The following is a 5,864-nucleotide window of genomic DNA, read 5'->3' on the forward strand; positions in this document are numbered from 1 at the left end:
GCTTTTTTTTTTTTTTTTTTGGGGGGAAGGAGCCCTGCTGGTTTTTGCAGTACTAAATACTCTCTTTTCAGATCCATCCGCTCACAGCTGGGGCATGCCGCACCATGTGATGTGACTCCTCCCCATTCTGGGTCTGTCTTTATGCCTTTTTTTGTGCTTCCCTTTTGTCTTTAAGCGCAAACCATCTTCGACTCCACCAGTATCTTTCTCCTCTTCAGTAGAGACTTCTAAATCTCTGTTTTTCTCTCCTGGAGACCTCTGTAGCTTCTTTCGTAGTGTCCCTCTGAGTCATTCATTTTCCTTACTTTTGGCCAGGGAGCCAGGCCTCTTTGGAGAGGCTTCTTTCACCCAGCATGATTTTCACGCCTCCAGATCCAGGGCTTGAACCTCTGTAGACTGTGTGGTAGTCCAGTGCCACCTGCTGGCCCTGCTGATTGTCATTTTTACTAAGATGGAAAATTACAAAGAAAGAGCAGTCTGAGAAAGAAAATAATTTGTTTAATTTGAGTATGATGAATTTTAAGTGCCTGTGGGATATCCATGAGTCAAAAACCAACTAGGCAGCTGGTTACAGTTCTGGAGTCCCAGAGAGTACTGTGGCCGTGTGTATGGGAATTGTTGGCTCCGGCGTGGGGGCTGAGGCCGCCTGAGTGAGTCGGAGAGATTGTTACAGAGATGTGTGAACAGACATGAGAGGACCCTGGACAGATCAGAGGAGGAGCAACATTTAATTTAGGTTAAAAAGGAAATCTGTGGAGACTGAGGAGTTGCAAGGAAATAATATTTAATACTTGATCATATTAAGACTAAAAATGAAATGTGATGACATTAATATGCATATTTAAAATTCTCCTTGTGTGTGTATGGACTGGGTCCTCATTTTATAGGTTTAAATTGAGAAGACTAACGATAAAGAACAATCTAGACAGCTGTCATAAATAAAATAAGGCAACAGGACAAAGACTCAACAACAAAAAACATAAGGCTCTGACTGCTTAGATCTAATTCCCAAGTTCTGCTCTAGAAATGAAATAATCGAATACAAAGACAAACAGCAGTCCCTTTCATTGTGCGTAAACGCACACACACAGCAGCAGTGGTGACAGTGGTAGATAGCATCTCGAAGCGCACTCTACATATCACATTCCATTCTTTTAGGTCATCGGGAGAGTCATGATGTATTTCTCAGTCTCTTGGGGAAACTTTTACATCGTAGTTATGCTCAAAGACATGAACATTTCCACCAAAATAGAAGAATAACACGCAGGTTAAAGCTACAGACCTGTTAACTTCTAGGTCCGGAAGAACTCAGGATGCCACAAGGAAGTCAGCTGTTGAAAATCAAAGAGACTAAAAGCACTCTGTAAAGAGCCCCAGTCCAGGAGCAGGGTCTGCTGTGACAGCACGGATTCGGACTATGAAACACATGGCCTCTTCTTCGGTCTGCTTTGGGAGCAGGGTAGGAGGTCACCGTGCAGCCTGCCCGTGGGCCAGACCCTTCACTGGCTTGGATACATGATGTGAGATAGTGCCACATAAGTGACAGAGAAGTGATAGGCATGAGAGAGAGAGAGAGAAAGAGAGAGAGATCAACTAATCAGGATCTGCTGCAAAGTAGCATTCCAAAGCCAGTTACTACTGAAAAAAAAAAAAAGAATCAATAAAAATTACAATTGCTAGGGAACCTGCAGTTAGCGTAATGGCTATGTCACTGGATTCCCACGTAGTCGACCGCGGTTTGCATCCCAGACCCGGTGGCTTAAAACTCACGCCGGGCACGTGTGCGTGCGTGCCCAAGATCCCAAGAGGAGAATGGAGGAGTAGGGATTGCGGCGTGACCATCCCCCCTGGGGGGTGATTTCTCGCTTTCTGTCTCTATGTCTCTCTCTGTCTGTCTGGCGAGCGCACGCGCCCTATAGCAAAAAAACTCTCAAAAAAAAAAAATTACAATTGCCAGAGATGGGTTCACTTCCAGAACTGAAAATAACAGTGTAATCTAAAAACATCATAACATAAATATATCCAATATAGTCAAAGACATAGAGGATGAAGTGCTGACATGAAAACTTAAAATTAGAAATAAAAAAATTTATAAATCAAGTACAGAAAAGTGTTTAACAATAACCATGGATGTTACAATGACTAAAAATAACTAAAAAAATAAGAAATTTCAGAATGAATAATGTCAAGGATAGTATTGAGGACCCAAAACCATAGAAGAAGGATAAGACAGAAAACAGTAAATATTCTGAGAAATTACAGAGCCTGAAGCTTATATCTGGGATGTAGAAATATGGAAAGAACGTTACCTTAAGAAAAAGAAAAAAAAATCATGTAAGCAACAAAATCATTATTTCTCTTGAATCCATCAGAGACCTGTGTTTTCAGGGCAACTATGTAGCCTTGAATTCAAGGAAAGATGGTCTCTCCAAGCAATGGCATGGCATAGGCATACTTTACCTACGGTTAATCCTGTGGAGAAAAGATAGTTCTCAGGTACCCTCAAGCAGGTAGGAAGAGTTCAGCTTAAACGTCAGCAAATTGCTAAAGGCCTACTGTAAGCTTGGGTAAGAGGCTAGAACCTTGGGAGCCCCAGACATCCATGGAATTCATGCACACCCGTGGTCTCTGTGCATAAAATTCCAATGTACTAGCGAAGATTGCCAGCAGGTTGGGGACTGGAGAAAACTCTCAGCGCTACCGTCCTCGGGAAAGAAAGGGCTCCTTTCTGTAGAAAAAGCAGGAAGCCCCACCTAGACGTCTGCCAAGATCTTGGGTCCAAAAGGCTCCCTGGAGGACAGGCAGCAAACTATTGCTCTTAGAAGGCTGTTGAAACAGTTCTGGGAGAAAAAAGTCCATTCGACCCTACGTTGTAGGTGATGCCAGATACAAATACTGGCCTTCTTTCCTATGTCAGATTCGAGATCTTTTGTCCTTTTATTTTTTTGTTATTAAAAAAAATAAAGATATAATAATACATAAAGCTGAATGACTTCTTTGGTAGCATAACTTAAATTTAGCTATCACATAGAAGACTGAACAGATTTTGTCAAGTAGTATTGTTTGTACTTTTCACTGTTGCTGTATAATCACGTTGACTTTTATTTTTAAAAATTGTAAATACGGTTATGCCAGTGATACGATGTTCCTATGCCTCCCTATTAGCCTGCATGCTTATCCAAGTTTATGAATTCTGTCCTGAGATTGAAAGTTTTCCATATTATTTGAAAAATGTGTGTGAAAGTATTTTGATAAAAGTGTATTCTTGAACTGTCAACGCCTTCATCCCGTTCTGAAGCGGATGTTGTACCATTGATGACATGACGGCCGCCATACTACCCTCTGAGCTCACCCTAGATTTGACTTCCGGCTGAACCCTGGGCCCTAGGGACTCACCTCCCAGCTCCTGCCTCCTGTTGAGAAGAGGTTAGGAATGATTGTAGGCTTCTCCTGATGATACTGCTCTTCTGACCTCATCATTAATATGGGTAATACTATTTAAGCTACTGAATTGTTTAGGGGTGAAGGGACATAATGAGATAAGAATCCAGGATTGAACTAATACCCATAAATAATAGTAATTAAGGACTATTTTTAGCCAATTAAGTTCAATGCCCTCAATAGTCAGTTGAGTACTGAGCAACTAGGGTTCAACCTGAAGTTTAAAAACCTCAAAAAGCAAGTATTTCCAGGCTGCTGCCTAGGGAATATTCACACACACACACACACACACACACATACACACACACACACACACATGAAGAACAATGATCCCCGAACCCAAACCAAAACAGCAAAGAATTCAGGAACATGCTCTCTGTATGCTGTCTAATAGCTTCACCTTCCAAGATGGCGGCCTCAAAGACTATCTGTGTAACTATGGCCCTTACCCCTTTCATTCCCTTTTATTCTTGGTCACTCAACAAATGCAAGATGCTCAGTAAGCTTTTTTTTTTTTTTAATTTTGCTACCAACACAACTCTGGAATTTCTTCATTTTTCCTTTCTCTGTCATTTTGATCTTCTTTTCAGTTCATCCTAGATTTTGTAGAACCTTTGTTCTGTTGGTAAAGAAAAAAATTTAGGTACATACTTTTCACTCATTATTTCCTCAAACTTCATTACCCAGAATGAAGTTGGAGCATAGCTTCCCTTGAAGGCCTGTGAAGTAGTGCTTCTTCGGAATGCTACTCCCTGGTCTGTGACTACAATGACCAGAAGGCACAAAATCTCTTAGCTCCCCATTGCTGTTACCAGATGTATAGTTTTTCTCTTAATTATAAACTCTTTCTTCATTTGATGTTGATACCACTGTCTTTTACTTCTGTCTCCCATTGACGATGTGGTCACTTCCTCTTGGTTGAACATTCTGATAAAGTGATTCTTGGTTTTCCTTTCCATCACAACCCATCATATAAAACTTCAACTTTCTTCTTGAATCTTTTATTTTTAAAACAGAACATATCCAAAATGTGCTTACTGGGATGGTTTCCCACTCATCTTGAGTCAGGATGCTTTGGGTGCTGCTTCTTCCTGAAGGAACATCCTTCTGTCAGCCTCGCTTTTCCCCCTGTAGGCTGGCAGAGGACAGCGGAGCAGTCGACGCACAGAGCCACCGTCTGTGCATGGCTAGAGATGGTGGTGATTGTATAGCCTCCTGGGCACTTCACAGCCGTGACGTAAGAATCTGGGCTCTGCACCAGGCACTGCGTCTTGTGCTTCCTCTTGTCTTCTGGAGAGGGATGAAGGAGGTCCTTTGCAAGAGGCATGTTCTTGTGGGGAGGTCGTCCCTGCCAGAAAGCTCTTACTGAATCTTAAGATTCTTAAAAATGCTTGCTATAATTGAGAGTTCTAGGACAATGATATATCACAATAATTACCGATAAATGTAGGATTCTATCGCAATTGTTACATGTGAAAATAATTTCTCTTGAAATATACCACAACAAATAGCTTTAGTCAGCATTATAAAACTAGTTGGACCATGTAAAGCATAGTGCCTTCAGCAAAGAATAAGCTGTTTAAAAGTGACCATCTATGTGGAAATACATGAAGAAACGAAAGAATTACTATAGGGTAACAGAACACATGGACGATGTAAGAGTCATATGCAGTATTCACAAAACTGCTCACGTATGAATGCTTGAGAAAAAACCATACGTAATAACACAGTGTACGGGCTCTTCTGGAAACCCTTTGCTGTGGGGGCAAAAGGAAATAGATGGTCTCAGGTCATGTGGATTCCTTCCTCATCATCTAGTGCTGCCACCTACTGACCTCTTCTGCATCCCACACTTCTGCATCCCACAAGACAACCGAAGTACTCATTTTACAAGCAGAGAATTCTTCAGACTCCCTGAATAAAGCTTCCTTACTTTCAGACTCCTCAGAGGCATTATCAATGGTATTTCTATAGCAAATAGCTACTCCGTTGTCCTGGATTTAAGATTTTTCTTCTCCCAAGAGCTCCGAAAACTGTCAGGCTCAGCAACTTATTGCCTGGGTGTGGCCTTTCTGTTCTGCCTGTCCCCTGCTCTGTGCCTTCTGACTCTTCCGGAGCCTTCCTGGAACTGTGTTTTACTGAAAGAAGCCAGCTTATTAAGCTTTCTGGCAGAAAGAGGACAGTTTAGCGCATTTCTGTTTGACAGAAGCTCATTGGAGCTTCCAGGCTGAGTCCAACCTCACGAAGCCTCCCTGTCTTCATGGAAATCGTGGAGTCCAGACTACTTGGTTGTAATGTCTGATCGTGCTTCCAGCTTCGGCTAGTCAGAGTTTTACTACTTTGTTCTATCTGCAAGCTGTGGGTAAAAATGACTTATGTAAAAAGGAAGAAAGAAAGACAAAGAAGGAAAGAAAGGAGGAAGG

At 41.8% G+C, this 5,864-nt stretch overlaps 1 pseudogene; it reads right to left on the reverse strand.

Annotated features, from left to right (window-relative positions):
• LOC114009003 (la-related protein 7 pseudogene) overlaps positions 1 to 3,334 on the reverse strand; it is a 4,450-nt pseudogene extending 1,116 nt beyond the window's left edge.
• Between the last annotated feature and the right edge of the window lie 2,530 nt (positions 3,335 to 5,864).

Source organism: Tupaia chinensis, unplaced genomic scaffold, assembly GCF_000334495.1.
Source record: "Tupaia chinensis unplaced genomic scaffold, TupChi_1.0 Scaffold000430_1, whole genome shotgun sequence".
Classification (NCBI taxonomy): domain Eukaryota; kingdom Metazoa; phylum Chordata; class Mammalia; order Scandentia; family Tupaiidae; genus Tupaia; species Tupaia belangeri.